Raw genomic sequence first — 16,521 nt, 5'->3', positions numbered from 1 at the left:
CTTTTGGTTGATTATTTACGTTATGTCATTAACTAGATAAGACAAATGAAAAGTGTAATGAGTAAAGCTAATATTGGTGACCCTTACTGAAGTACTTTACATAAGAAAGTTTCCTCCTAAAGTTCTGAAAGTTACTCTTTTGAGGTAGAAAAATCTCTTCATCTCCCACAGCTGTATCACATTCACCATCTCTATTAGCAGGCAAATTCCATGCAACTGTTGCTCTGTAGTATCACAGCTGTATTGAAGATTGAGATCACAACTATTCTGTTCAGGTGGGCAAAGCCAAAAAGATCAGCACCAAGAAGATTGGTCAGTTATGTCCTTACATGAGAAGAGTTTGATGGCAGTGAATGGAAAGACAGTTTAAGACAAGTAAAATTCCTACAAAAAGCCATCACTGAATTTGACAGAGACTGAGATTGCTTAACTGGCATCACTTACGTTGTCAGTCCCTTAAATGGATTAAGAAGCATATACGTTCTTGCTTGTGGGCATGCAAGTCAAACTTCACAGAGCCATTGAGCACTTAAATAATGAGATGGTTAAGCTACAACTTGCATCTCTAAGGGCTTAAGTATATTGAGAAGTCCAATTTTAACTTCCTTTGTTCCCTGCAATAAACATGAGTGTATTTCAGAAAGCTATGGGACAATGTGCGTACTGCAGTTAACTTGGAACTAAACTTCCCCTCTGCAAGACTGTTCCCAACGTCCTGCTTCCAGAAGGATTCTACATATGCTTGTGCTGTTGGTGCTCATAGAAATCGCACACCTACCTCCTCACCTTTCTCTCTCTGTGTATTGAAGTTGCAGTCGTAGTATCAAAATACAAGCAATCAGTCATTCACTAAGAATTCATGGTTTAGTGAACAACAGCAATGCACACCACACCAATGACTGCTGTGGGATAAGCCTGCTCTTGGACCTTGCCAGGTCAGAGTCACAGCCAAGGAGTGAGTGACCTGAACAAACAGCCACATCAGTGACCGTAACATGCATTTTTCCCTCTACCTCACAGATGGGTCATCCACACAGCACAGTGCATTGGAAAATGCATTTTATTTTAGAAACGGCTTTAATTCAAAAGGAACCGCGGTACATTTATCTCCAGGCATATCAAAGACACTCATGATCTTGACTGCTTTGGTGAAAAAAGCATTCCTGGAATGGAAACCTGGAAGTTTTGCATAGAAGACAAAAGTGCAAACAGAATAGGAAACAAATGCTGTCTTACTACTTGAAATCCTATTCTCTCTTCGTATTTTCAGATTGGCCTAGACTAATAGGTTATAAGCATTGCCTAACAACTCACAAGAAACTATGGACTGGTTTCTGCCTGTAGCTTGTTTTTTTCCCCACCAGAAATCAACACCTAGGCTATTTCGGATTAGTTACATGGGAACTGATGAAGTTCCAGCAAATAAATGTATTGCACTGACAACCCTGAGAGTTATCTGTGGCTTTACTTACACACTAGGCATGTTCTTGTAATACGGTCCATTACAGATCTTAATATTGCAGCACATTTTGATGGGTTTCTCTCTTTAAGCATCATAGGACTGCTACCAGGTCCTTGGGGGAAGGCCTCCTCCTCTGTGCTCTCCTCCAGTGCTAATCGTCTCTTTCTGCCCCGACGCCTGGTTCCTGCTGCAGTCCTGGGTGTGCTTGATTCCTCGTTTGGCTGGGCAGCTCTTTGCTCAGGAGCATGTGTTTTTTCTAGTTTAGCATGTGGGACTCCTCTTATTCTTCTCTTAGGAGTATCGAGGATTCCCACTTTCCCACCTGCACACATGTCTTCCTGAGCAGAGAGAGATTCTGTGTCTGCCAGGAGATTTTGTGCCCGCTTCCTAGCACTTCTCCTCGGAGTGACGGGAAGTTTGAATTCTGTTTGAGGAAGCGATGATTTAGACAGATCAAGGTCAGAATTTTCTGAAACTTCTGATGAACTCATCTTTCTTCTTCTGCCTCTTTGAGTTGCCACCGGTAAAAGGAGTTGGGCACTAGGCTGCACCTCTTGATCCTTGACAATATTTTCCATAAATTGTAAATTAACGCTTTTCAGTTTTCTTGCACTTCTGCTGGGACTGACTGACGTTTTTATCTTATGACCCGTGTCAGTCTGGCCAGTTTCTTGACCTCCTGCTGAACTTTTCCCTCCTCTAGTCCTTTGGGAAGTAGCAGAAGCGATAACGCTACCTTCAGCAAGAGAAGTTTCCTCATTAGCCTCTCCCAAGAGTTCAGCTGCAGCTTCCTTCGCTCTCCTTAATCTTCTTCTTGGAGTAGCGGCTACGGACTGTGTAGGGAGGGACAATGTTTGTCCATCAGAAAGGCTGCTTTCTACTTTTCCTGCAGTACTTGGTTTAGGCTTCCTGCCTCTCCTAGGAGTAACAGGCATCACAAGTGTTTGCTCCTCTTGAGCATTTTCTTCCGTTTGAAGACTAGAAGTCTCAGGTGCTTCTTTTGTTCGCCTGCTACTTCTCCTAGGAGACAGTGCAAACAGACCTGGTTTGCCTGTCTTCAGTAGCTGCTGAGTGCCTGCCGATGGAGTACTTAGCCTTCTACTCAGCTGTCCCCTTGCACGTGTTCCAGGAGCGATGCCGTACTCTACTTGACGTACGCTGGTTTCGTCTTCCACTCCTTCTGGCACAGTTCTTAAGGGAGCTTTTGCCTTCTGGAATCCAGTTACCTTTTTACCTATGGTTTCATGAATAGATTGTTCTGCAACTTCAGATGTAAATTCTTTACTTCTTGTGTCTTTGATTGCATCCGGTAAGTTCTCAGCAGTAGCTGCCTTAATGGGTTCAGGCACATACGGGAGCGACTCTGCAATATTTTGAGATGCCTGATCACTAGTTACAGTGGACACCGAGTTGGTAACATGTTCTTGGTTTTCAGTATTGCCTAAACTGTTGACAGGTTTTTCCTCTGTTGTTGTGCCAGCTGCTTTAGAAGCATCTACTAATGTAGGGTCTCCCATCTCTGCTTCACCTTCTTCTCCTTCCAAGACTAAAGTAAAATTACTCTGAGATAGAAAAAGCTCTCCATCTCCCTCAGCTGCATCACATTCACCATCTCTGTTATCAGGCAAATGACATGCAAACTGTTGCTCTGTACTATCATAGCTGTACTGAAGATTGCCTGAGGGATGTAGTTCACTACATGGTGATGTTTCAGGTGCTTCTTCTGAGGTTTGTGCCTTAACCGCACCATCTTCAAGAACCTAAAGTTAAAAAAGGTCTCTTAATGCAGTATCAGTTACCAAACAGACTAACTTCAGGCTGAGCTAGATGAAGCTGAGGACACTGAAATGCTGCTTTTCCTTTCCGATCACCACCAAATGTAAAGTTAGAAACATACCATGTACTCTCTACTACAGGTAAAAGTTTATGCGTTTAAGGGACAGAGAACAGAGTATCCCGTGTATGCAATCACATGCTCCATTTCTGATACTTCTGTTCATGACTAACGATTTGCCACCACCCGTGAACAAAGTGAGCAGTTTTACAATACAAGCTGTACACCCAGCTGGCAGTAATCATCACATTGCAGTACTTTCCGCACTGACTACAAATCCACACAGAGTGACCGACTCTGCATCTAACGGGGCAAAGTACAACGATGTCCCCCAAGCTTAAAGTTTCGCTCATCATAGGTGTCACCGCAACACTTAGTCAAACTGGCCAGGTATCACATCGCACAACTCAACACCGCACTTTAAGGAATCACTTGGATTGCAGGAGACAACACATAGATTCTAAATACCTCCATCGCAGCCTTTGTAGCTCCCCGTACTGAGCAATTATTCTCTCCTGCTAGAGCCACATGAGACACTCAAGCTTTTATGCTGAGAGCAAAAGTAGTCTCTGTTATGTATTTCAAGTGACTCAGGTGGCCAAGGTAATTTAATCAACGCGTGAAGACCTTTGCCCAACCCTCTAAGTTATAGGGCTAGCCAAAGAGGGCAGAAGGAGGAAGCCACTCAGCGGGAGTCTCCATAAAATCTGCTTATTTTCTTGCCTCCTGCCTTGCCAAAAGTTGCTAAAGCATCATCTTTGATCGTATTCTTAAACAGTTGTTCAACCCTAAACAAGACCTGAACGACATGCAGGAGACCTCGCATAGGACCATGCTGGTTTCAGCAGCCCAAGGATATGCAAATTTTCAAAGTCCTCAAACACTATTGGAATTAGCCTGGCAGAGAAGGGGAAGATGCGGGAAGATTTCTCCTCCCTAGGCTGGCTCCCCAAGGAGAAAAGGTAAAAAGTGGAATCATTAACAGTCTCCAGGCGATGGCACCCGAAGGACGGAGATGCCCCCCATAGGCGGGCTCGCCGAGGAAAAAAGCTAAAAGCTGTAATTACTGATAGTTTCCGATGGATGGCTCCCGAAGTACGAAGGTGACGGCAATACCGAGTACAAATACCAGACTAGTTTCACGACCACCAGCAATTCTACCCTGTCATAAGCCGGCGTTACAAAGTGCAACGACAGGGTAACTCCAGCCCGGTTCCCACCGGCCATTAACAGCACGGCAGGGAGCACAGACTGCAAGCGAGGTATTAGCGCAAATTTGAGAACAAGTGCATGGAGTTGCGCAACACGCATCTAGCAACATGCCACGCTTCAAAGCTAAATTCGAGAAATACTAGTCATAGAATCATAGAATCGTAGAATCATTTAGGTTGGAAAAGACCTTCAAGATCATCGAGTCCAACCATTAACCATGCCCACTAAACCATGTCCTGAAGTACCCTGTCCACTCGCTTTTTGAATATCTCCAGGGATGGTGACTCAACCACTTCCCTGGGCAGCACATGCCAATGTTTGACAACCCTCTCAGTCTGCATAAACTTTCCTTTTATGCTTACAAATCTACGACCGAGAAAGTAGTAAGCAGCTTGTCCTAAATTCAGTGAAGGTAGACAAGCCAAAAAGGCACGTTTACGTATAACTCAGTAAGAACCAGTCATAATGAAAGCAGGAAAACCTTCACTCTACTGCTACAGGAATGACTGCAGCAGCTTTGTGACCGTCTCACGTACCGGCTCCCTTCTTCCCATCGCAAATTCTCCATTTACTCCCATAAGTGAGTGATTTATGTATTCCCAAGTCTATAATCATCTTCTCTAGAGCGTTGTCCTAAACCCCAAAGCCGAGACGAGCGACGTAAGCGACTGCCTATTCAACTTCATCTGAAATCTGCGACACCGAAAAGCATCTTCTGTTGCTTGAGACCAATCTATTTGTGCTACGCCTACCTTTCAGTTTGTATTTCACTCTAACTATTACTAATTCCCGTGAGTACAACCCTACAGGAAATCGACAGCATACTCTATGTGGTACTTAGAGGACATCCACAATGAATCCAAATCACTCATCGGCCCCAGCAGAAGTGAGAACAATGGGGAAAACCTGCCACAACTGAGGAATCTCTGGCTCTGATTTTCAGCCCTTGTGAACAACCTTTTAAAATTCATACTTTACAAAGTTGAGATGTTAAAACCCCCGCATTTTCACACGCACACAAAAAGAGTTTTAGGCAGCTGGAAATATCTTGACACTGAAATTAACTCATTACTGGGAATTCTCTTTATGTTAATAAGGAACAAATAGCAAAGGATCTAAGCACCCAAATCATTCTGAAAATGAGTTTGGTTCCCACGCCATTTTGTCATTTGGTAAACGGCCTCCGGTATTGAAAAGCTGCACTCCCCAACTTTTCTTATTGTCTTTAACATTAAAACTATTTCTTTTTTTAAGTCAAATAAGAAACATTTACAGTCTAGCAAACCAAATGAAGGCATGGTGATTTTAAAAAATATTTAGGCGGGTTTTGGCACTCCTACAGCTCTCAAAGGCCCAAGTCTTGACAGGTTCTATTCTGTGTTATCGGTACAGCAAATGCGTAGGAGAAAAACCTATCTGCCCTTACCCAACGAGGTTTGGACTTGTGTTACCCAGCTAAAGAAACTGAGACGGTTTTGCATGCCTTCTAATCGTCAGTTAGACAGGACTGTCCTCAATTTGCAAGGTGTTTTCTCTTTAGTAGAAAATGGGAAAATAGTTTACTTACATTAATTTCCTCAGTTTTAGGAAGATTGTTAGAAACAGTTACTTCTTCCTGTGGAAAAGGAACGTTTCCTTCATCTCCAGCTGCTTCTGGGTTACGTTCTTCAGGTAAATCCACACACTTCCCCTCAAGGCAATTTTCTGAATGAGTACTGACCACTTCCTCGCTGTCAAGGATACGTATCACAGCTGGAAGAGATTTATATCATTTTAACTTAACTGCTCTATAAATGAGATGCGTTTAAGCAACAGGAAGTAACAGAGGGAGCAGGAGCCAAGAATACAGTTCTCCATCCTGCCACATACATCGGGCTTTCCCCAAACGCTAGAAACCAGAACCATCTACCCGGCAGCTAGTTATTCTTCACAGCCTGAGTACTGAGGGATGCATCATCTTTCAAAATAGTAACTCAAGCAGCAGATCCCATAGCACACAAATTAGTAGTGGTGTACAACACCGAAATACATAATGATCTCTCCTTCTAATATTTGACATTCTACCCGTTTTCTCAGTACCTTTATCCAGAACAGGAACATTGGCTATGCATTTTCTACAAGGACTTTCTCTGAGGAGGGTATTCTTCTCTCTACAGTTTAATGAAAGGTAGCAGTAACATGCTAGTACTACTTCAGTCTGAGACACCTGTAGCGCTATGGCAAACTGCATGTTTTACTTGAGGCCTTCAGCTGCCTTAACTCACATAACATCTCCCACATACTGTACGTACATTCACCCTCTGCCTGCAGGGATTCAGAAAGCTGTGTGTTTGTTGCAACTGGTATGGCTTTTTCTTCTGATGAAGAGGACATTTTGGACTCCTGCTGGTTTGCTTCACTGCATGAGCAGAAAGAGAGAAATCCATCACAAAGCTTCAAAACAAACCTTGAAGAGCTTTACAAATTACTTTCTCACTGTAAGGTCTTCCAGTTTCCAAACAGAAAAAAACTAAGGAAAATGAGAAATTCCTTTACCAACACATCGACATTCAATTCCCGACTCATCTTGTGCAACGAATCAAGTACTTAACATTCTTCCCAGCTATCTCACACTGGATAATAACATAACAACAGAGTTGTATTAAAGAATAATATATTCTTTGTCTTCTGTAGAAAGAGTGCAACTGCCATACTCGAGGTCTAGAACCAACTGAACAGAAGTTTGTGCCACTGTAAGTTACCACTTGAAATTAAGGGTTATTTCATCGCTAACGTCTCTCACTAAGCAGTTGCAGCTTTTAAAGTACCTGCTGAGAAAACTGCTTCCCTTTCCAGAAACAAACAGGTGCTAATTGACCACACACAGAAAATAGAAATTAAGTGTATAAAATACTGCCAGAAAGTATTCAAGCCCCACAATAAACCCACTAAAGTTACAGGAATCTCAGGTGTAATTTGCACCGACATAACATTCAGACAAAAGCAGGGCTTCTCTTCACAGTACCTGCTTAGTAACCCCCTCAAACTGTAAAAAGGTGCATATAGCCTGCTGAACAAAATCCTTATCCCGCTACTTTGGGGTCTGCAATGATTTGAGAAAAAAAGGCTCAAACTGACAGCTCGTCAATTTGACTTCTCTTCATGCCACATTAGTTCTGTCCACAGACAGAAAGGAACAGGAAACCTGTTGTATTTAAGAACACAGGAGAGAACCAATACCAGCTCAAAAATCATAGTTTTCAAACACAGGAAAGCCAGCAGTCACATGTTGTGTGAACCTAAAGGTGTATCTATATTTCATAAACTTACCCTTCACTTGCAGTCCCAGAAGTAGCAGCCTCAGCAGCTTTAAACAACCATTTACCATCCTCAGGAAGGGTAAGACGGTCAGCATTTGATTCTTCCACAAATCCTACAAAAACAGACAGATGGGTGACTTCCCTGTTGCACTTAACATCATTTCTTTCAAAATGCTCATATGATTTTCGAGAGAGCCGTAACGCATTTCACCTAGGATGGTGATCTAACAAAATAACGCTACCAAGACTTCAACTGCACAGAAGGTCTGAGTTCTTCTGTCCAGTAAAACCAGAAGTCTGATGCATAGTTTCCGTCAAGAAAACAACATGGCCATTGACATTCTGTTTACAAACTCAACTTGATATGTTACTGACCTAATACATAAAAACCTCAGGAAACATCCCTCCTTCTTAAAATTGGGTCAGAAGTTTTTCTTATTTCTCTTTGGATATTTAACTCATCCCAGCAATGCTTCTTTCCTTTCCTGATTTCGTTTCCCCTCTTCTACAAGAATGCATCTAAGGTCGTCTCCTGTTCTTTTCTCTAGCGGTTGACTGGTGGTGTTGAAACCCAACTGCTTGCTAGCCTGTTTTTCTCTCAACAGGCCAAATTCTAGAAACACCCTCCTCCTTTTCTTCTTTGTTTCTGCCATCTGCTTCCTCCAGATCCAACAATTACCTTTGCAGACAGTACGCAGGACTGGGATAATTTTGCTAGCTCAGCCCAAACAAGAGCTATACTGACTGCCCCCTAACGCTTCCAGAGTACCGAAATTGTACAGAACTGTTTGTACCATAGTCCGGCAATGACAAACTTTCTTCATAAGGTTATTCTTTAATGATTAGGACCTTATCATTGTTTTTAAGGAAAAGCACCCTTGATTTCTTGTCCAAACACAGGGCAGCTAAAAGCAGACAGGCAAATGTTTTGACCTATCTTACTAGAAACACTCAGACCTGGAGAACCCCTTTTACCCATGTACACGGAGTCCCTGTCTGGGCACTGCTCTTATTGAAAAAGAAAAGGAGCTGAGGAGCTTCAGGAGCAGCAGTGACTCTCCAGGATCCTCCGGAATCATCTCAGGCTTAGGACTGAATCAGGCTGCATATGATGCACTGATACCGGAGTACACGCTCCCCGCTACAAACTGTTTCGAGACCTCGGACGCAGAACTCCGACACTTGCATACCTCTCCCAGGAATAGCAAACTTTTGTTCTAAGGAGCTGAGCGGACTGAGCTCTGTTTGTCCAATCCTGACTGTAGCTGTGTTTACACATCTTCTCCCTGTTCCTGCACCACTGTCATTCCCAGCTCTTCATCACTGCTCACCACCTAGTGAGCTACATCTCTTCTAATCTGCCAGCAGACCTGCTCATATGAACACATCTTCAGCAGCTGCACTGGCTTGAATGAGTTGAATTGAGCTGAATTACCAAAGACCAGCTGAAATAGGTTTGGAAAAGGCTGCAGAAGCTGTTGAGCCAGCAAAAGGAGCAAACATGGCTGTAATGAGAAGCAGATACACAAGCAGACTCACTTCCCAAAGAAAACTACTTAACTGAGCACTAACGAGGGGGGTAAAAAAACAAAACAACAAAAAATTACCTATCTAGTCAAAGCACGCCATAGGCTAAACGTGCTGTAAAAAAACCTGCAGCCTACAGAAGTCCCCCTAAAACAGAACCAGAAGCCTAAGTTTTCAGCTTGTACCCCTCTCAAAACTCCCACAAGTCGCTGCTGCCTCTCCGCTGCAATTACACACAAGAAATGCCAGCCAAAAGCAGTATACATGCAGAATGTCCACGAGACCTAAAAAAGGGCTCAAAACACAGTGGCAATTTTGAAAGCCTAGGACAAGGAAGTGCCTCGGACATTTGTGAATGCTCATCATGGACTGTTGCACCCGTCAGTAATTTAGCCTTTTGAAGACATTTGAAAAATGCAGAAGCTTAGGTTATCATAGCAGGAAACACACCAGCTGCTTTTCTCAGTTCTGATGAATCTGGTTGTCCCATCGGGAAGGGTTTCTCTTCAACTATTTCACTGTCTTCCTCCTTCTCCAGTTCTTCAAAATCGGCAGTTTCTTCAGCGGAAGAATTAGCTGGATTAGCAGCTATAAAGATGACTTCATCTTCAAAATCGCCAGGTGATTTTGCATCATGATACTCCAAAGCAGCTTGGTCTGACCTGGCAGAGAAGTTACTGTTTTCTTTGCTGACATCCGTTTTCTCCAAACCGTCTCCAGACTCTTCCACTTCAGCACCACCTTCCTCGGGATTGCTCAGAGGAAACAGAGCTGGTTTATCTCTACTTTCCGACCAAGCATCCTCCACCACTCCGTGATGATGCTCAGATGAAACTCCAGATGGTGCTTTGTTATCTTCCGTTACCTTTATTTTTTAAAAAGAAAGTTCACAATCAAGATCACACATATGCTTTTTGTCAAAGCAAGACAAAAAAAAAGAACAAATATATACCGATATTTGTCAGTTTTGCAAGTGTCGCCTTAAGCAAGGCGCTACAAAATTAGTTCTCATGCTAGCACTATCTTAGCTTTTCAAGCGGAGTGTAAAAACCAATCCCACTGTTGACTGCTTATTGAGTTTCCACAGCCTTGGAGAATTAAGATGAAGTGGGCCTTGTAAGTGCTTGCTTACCCTGTCGTCTCAAGGCTGTTCATTGGGTTCACTACTGTGTTTTCAAGAAGAGGGAGCTTTGCATACCTAAAATCATAACTCCAAGATTTCTCTTTTTTTATGCTTGCCTTTTCAGCTTGTATGCACTACTAACATATTTTAGCGTTCACTATGCCTGTGGCGTGGAACAAGTAAATTAATCCGGCCACACTGCACTATTACTAAGAACTTCCTACAGGAGAGAGAGCCTCTTCTTACAGTTGAGTAGCTCTTTATAACAGGCAATAACAGGTACGATAAAAACAGGTTAAGACAATTTGTTAGTACAGGTACGGAAAGCTCCTCCAGGTAGATACTAGCTTTGGAACATTACTTTGGCAACTGCATGACGAGCTGAATCAGGGAAGCCACCTGACAGAACAAAAGGAGGAGCAGAAGGGGGCAACTTCCAGGTGGACAGACTTCATTTGACAACTACACAAATGCTATCGCTGGTGCAAGGCAAGAAGCAAAACCAAGAACTTTAGGGCTAGAGAAGAGACAGCCATACAGCTCTCTTCATCGGCAGTCTATTTTTACCATAGCTTAAGGAAACCCAGGCCTTGCAAAAAGAGAGACTGAGAGTAAATGCAGCTCATGACTTTTGTTGCTTTCAGAGGTGTTTCATTCACAAAGCTTAGCGAACCCAAACAACTGACTCAATCTGTATTCCTTACCCTCCTGCCATACCACCATTTCAAAAGGTATAGCGGGAAGCTGCACACATGCAATTTGGAACAATCACAGCGCCTAGTGATGCTGGAGTAAAAACCACCAAGGTGGCTGGTATTTGTTAAGAATATGTTCCTGCAGGCAGGTGATGTTACAGAAGGTCTAACATAACCTTTTTGGACCAAATTCAAGTCTGCCGTTCTGATTTGCTATTCCAGTTCTCAATATAAGGAGTATTGGAAAACTTGAAAAAAACTAAATCAAATCACAGTCTGTAAAGCCTTTAACTATAAAGATCACTAACTACAGGCCAGCTTACCCCAACAGTCCATTTTGCATTCAAGTTCTCTTCCCTGAAAGATACTCTACGCTCCTTTGCTCGTAGAGGAGGAGGTGGAGATCGTCCTGGAGATGCAGAAGGAGTTGCTAGGGGTGTAGTGCGAAGGCTGGATCTGAGAATAGACCGAGGAGTAAACGCAGGAAAACCAGAAGCAGCTGTGGCCAAAACATTAGCTCTCTATGAAAAGAAAAAAAAATATTTAATTTAAGACCTATTAAATCTTCAAAATGGAAGACTTCACTTGTCAAAAGTATTAGTTCAAATTAAAGTGAGTTTGTACCAGCAGAGAGGACAAAGTTTAGCCTCTGCACTGCTCTTTTTCCAAAGAAAATATGTTAAATACTTTGTGTTAAATACTTTGGTGGTTTCATGTTAAACAAAGTTTACAGGCTTTTGCTTCGGTTGGTTGATCCTGTTTTGTAAAACACAAACCTTAACCACAAGAGGTGTCTCCAGTAAATTCAGCTCCGGTGCTCTTGAAAAATTCTTTTGTGAGATGGAACCAAGCATATTTGATTTCAATGGGCTGGATGCCATGAATGAAGTAGAAGCGCCACATGGTGACTGCCAGCTACCACCCTGTGCTGCAGAACTTGAAGGAACAGGATGAACCACCAAATCCGGCAATCTGTGAAGATACACAATTGAAAATATGAACATAAATAAATACATGAAATAAAATCTTGAGCTGTGCTCAAGACATCTGAGATGATACATAACAAAAACTTTCAATGAACAAGAAATACAGGTGAACCCGCACTGCTGGGCTGATAGATCAGGCCCATGAACAAGTTACAGGCTTTCTCTTGTTTTTTCATGATTTCGTGATGTCACTTAATTTCCTAAATCCCTGCCATCTGAGGCAAGAGTAATGCAATTTTACGTTGCACCAGTGATGTAATTCTCATGTCAGAAGAAAATTCCTCTGCATTTCAATGCTGGGGCCACTTCAAATTCTCCACTTAGTTGTGTCCCCAAGCCGACCTTTTCTTTAACAGGTACAAAGCTAAATTTTGTTAACGGCTGTCCCAACAAATGCATCGGGCAACTCTGCATCAGGGAGAGGACGTGTTATGACTGGTGGTTCTGTAGCTCTAGGCCTAGAATTAAAAGGAAAATGTAACTGACTTGCACTCCCCTCAAGTCCAAACGTACCAGAATTCAAGTTTCACCTTGAATATACTACCTCTAGGAAAATCATCTGACAACTGCTAGCTTCTTTTTTGCTCTTTATAATTCTGCCTGGTTTTGAGTGAAAAAAAAAAGGAAAAGGCAGAAACAAAGCAGAAGCTGGGCACAAAGTGGTAAAAGATTGCTATTTGATCACACAATCAAGTCTACCAAAACCTGTACACCAATAGCTTGTTGGCAATCATGGGTTTCGTTTCAGCTACCTTAAATTCTGTAAACACATTTACTGTAATGTAAATAGATGTATTTGCATAAATGAGATTGTCATAGCAGAAGAACTCTCACTCCAAGTATTACTTAAGATGAATTGATTCTTAAATGTTATATCTTGTAGGTGCAAAAAAAGCCAAAGAAAGCTTTATTCAGGTGCCCCTTCCCTCCAAAACACTAACATAATTCAAGTGGATTTTCCTCTCTCTCTCTCTCCAAACACGCAGCTCAAGACTAAACTTTGTTAAAAGGCTGCTTACCTATCACGGCGTGAGCAACTGGTTTTCTGCTCATTTTCTAACGCTACTTCTCCAATTTTGGACAATACATTACTGATGAACATTGCTCTTGTACGCACATTTCCTGCATTTGCTTGTTTTGTTACTGTTGATAACGGCTTTGGTCTTGCGACTGTAAAGCAAGAGGGGAAAAAATATCAGCCTTGTGTGATCAAAGTCGTGGTCAGTTGTCCATTGTATTTCCCTCCCCTAAAAATTACCTTCTCTTGAGACCAATGAAGGCAAGTGGTAAGGCTTGGCTCTCTCTACGGCCAGCTTCCTTTGAACTCTAGGAAGGATCTTGCCATATTGGTGCAATGTAGAATTCCTGGCAACTGCTCTCTCTCTCAAGCCAGGCTCACGATCATTCTGATGAACAAAAAGCATAAAGCAAGAAGGTAACTGATTACAAGAAGTTCACTGCACACAACTATCTCTGCTATTTCTAATTAGTGAATACATTTCCTCCACAGATACTGTATAATACCGCCACTGCACAGAGGAGCAGCAAGTTCTACTCCTTGGCACACACCAATTCCACCTGGTAATTTCAGCAAAGGGCAAGGCAGACTAGGATAAGAACAGAACCTACAACTTCAAGTTGAAACAATTCTGGCACTCGGCAGAACCTCACTCCGATACGCTTGTTCTCACCTGCAATTTTCAAATGGCTTACGAAATAGCAGGCTTTCCCTTGTTTTTCCTGAAACACCAATGTCCGAGATGACTGAATATTCAGGGCAACTGCAAATTACAGTGGACGCAATGATGTGAATATTAAAACAAGTAAGAAAAGGCTACCTACACACACCTTCTGGCCAAATGAAAGTTTTCAAATGCAGGACCTAAACCTTCCAAGACCACCTTATAAGTGCGATCCACTGGAAAACTATGGTTCTGGAACACAGAAAATGTATCACAGATTCATAACAGAAGTTCGCAAAATGCAAAATTTAATGTGTCTGTTTTGAGAAACAGAAGTTAGATAAGAATTTCTGTCATCAAAGGGGTAAAACAGAAGTTGTGGAGTCGCAGAGCTCATGCTATAACTGGAGGAAATAAAAAGAAAACCAAACCAGCACACAGATTTTACCTGTGCATTGGCATCCAGACTGCTCTCAGCTAGAAAAATAAAGTTGTGTGCAAGATTCAAGAGGTGACATACAACATACTCTTCATGCCACAGAAAGGAGTGACACAAACAGTGTTCGGCAATCTAAACCATTATTCCTTAGATGCAAACAAACTATTTTAAGTGGAGTCAACAATGGTCTGCAACACTTAGTTTATAACTTCACGCAGTAGCTTTGGAGTAGTGAAATATTTTGTTCAACTTTTAGGTTCAGCTGGAACGGAAAGTGTAGAAACTTATTCCTAGTATTTCAAAGAATGGTATAAAAACCAAAGCGTTGATTTTTATTTTATTTACTACCAAAAATGGTTAGTAACACCTAACAGAAACCTGCACACTTGACAGAACTTTCACGCTTACCGTAAGATTAACGTTCATTGAACGATTCGACTGCAGCGCTGGGATATAGTTGGCACGCTGCACATGGTGGTCTAAAGGAAATCTAAGATTCCGGACAGCAGCATCGCTCTGTAAAATCTTCTCCAAACACTCCTATGAGAAATAACACATTTCAAAAATCTGTTATGATTCTGCCTCTTCTCTTTTCAAAGAGACCATTAAGATTTTTTTCGTGTCCACACTTACTTGTTCAGTGCCTGTGAAAGGTAGCTTCAGTAAGTCTTCCATTAGTCCCATCTCCTGACAGATTTCATACACGTGTTTTAACAGCTCTTTGATGTTTAACCTGGTGGCATGTTGCTGCAACAGACCCCAAGCCTCCACCACGCACCTGTAATTCAATTTTTTGAGATGTAAAGGAATATTAATAGTATCACCAAAAAGATGCCCCCAAACGACTGTATTCAGAGTTTAAAGGGAATTTAGGGCATGGTGATTCGCATTAGTTGTTCTCCACCTTTCACAATATTGGAATGCCAAAACGGTGGGATAGGTTTCTTTACCTATTGGACAACAACACCGTGAGGAAAAGCCGCACTTCACTGCTGCTTGACATTGCTGGCTTCATCATCTGTATGTATCTGAGGGCTCGCCTACGCTCTCCTTGGCACATCAGGGATTGAATAATTCTCCTGTGCTGCCATGACACAGTTTTGATTGTGGCTGGATGAAAGAGCAGGGCCAGTGAATTCTGTAGAGGTTAGAGGTCAGGTGTATTATCATATGCACGTGCACGCACGCCACAAGAACATTCAAAAGTATCTTAAGTAAGGGTGGACGTGTGTCAAATAAACTTAGATGACTAACTACTGTAGATAAAAATTCTCAAGTATTTGCAAAAAAAATAATCCAGTTAGCCATACAGAACAAAGCGAGTGTTTTAAAAGGAGTAATTCACACTTTTCCAGAGTAACCAAATCTCTGTGTACAAACACCACTTTCTATAAATACATTACTAAATAATAAGCTATTCTCCCAGACAAACAGATATATTAACTTTGTGACAGGCAAAGAACAACCTTCAGCATCAGAAAGAACATGAATTAGGTTGAACAGTCACTTCTGCAGTCTTCTGCCTCAAACCTTGCTGCTATGATCATAGTTTTAATATTTAAAGTACCTAAAACACTGTCTTTGAGAAAGCGCTCCATCGGTCTGCTGGAAGCAACCTAAATGGATGGCTTTGAAAACTCAAGTATCAAGCATGATTAAAGTTGATTTCTTCTTTGTTTTAATCCATTTCCTGTCAAAGTGGCTAAAAGAGAATTTCAGATTATAACTTATTGCTAAAGATGTCGAAGCAGTATGACAAAAGGGCTTCTAATGTTGTAGCACCTGTTATTAGCTAAGCACCGATTTTTTAAAATCATTTTACAGATTACAGCTTTGGACTGTAAGGGATGTCTAACTGAACTGTAACGTACTTACTTCGTAATCATTGTGATCTAGAAGCCAAAAACCTTCAACAAGCTTAACAAGTCCCCAAGGGATAGCAAAGGCAGTTGGGAAGGAGTCGATTGAAGTCTCTGTTTTATTCGGAAAGGAACGCGTGATATCTAGCAGCAAGTAAATTGTCTGACATCAAGTATCTAGTTAAGGCTAATCAATTTGGAAGACCAAACACTTATCACATCACGTTTCGAAAAACACAGTGAAGTCAGGATATACAAGTGGTAGGAAGCAGAAAATACTGCCGTATTAGTCTTGCCATTTTGAGCTATTCTAACTTGAGGACGGTCAGGTCCTAACCACAAAACTGCATTCTGAATAAATAGCCACAAAGAAATACTCTTTGATTTCTGTAAGGCATTCAGA

The 16,521-nt window shown here is 41.9% G+C and overlaps 1 pseudogene; it reads right to left on the bottom strand.

The window, feature by feature from the left end:
• Positions 1–206: 206 nt before the first annotated feature.
• LOC142028277 (protein ELYS-like) overlaps positions 207–16,521 on the bottom strand; it is a 43,014-nt pseudogene continuing 26,699 nt past the window's right edge.

Source organism: Buteo buteo, unplaced genomic scaffold (genome assembly GCF_964188355.1).
Source record: "Buteo buteo unplaced genomic scaffold, bButBut1.hap1.1 HAP1_SCAFFOLD_234, whole genome shotgun sequence".
Lineage (NCBI taxonomy): Eukaryota > Metazoa > Chordata > Aves > Accipitriformes > Accipitridae > Buteo > Buteo buteo.
The sequence above is the reverse complement of the archived record's forward strand: the minus strand, read 5'-3'. Positions and strand labels throughout refer to the sequence as shown.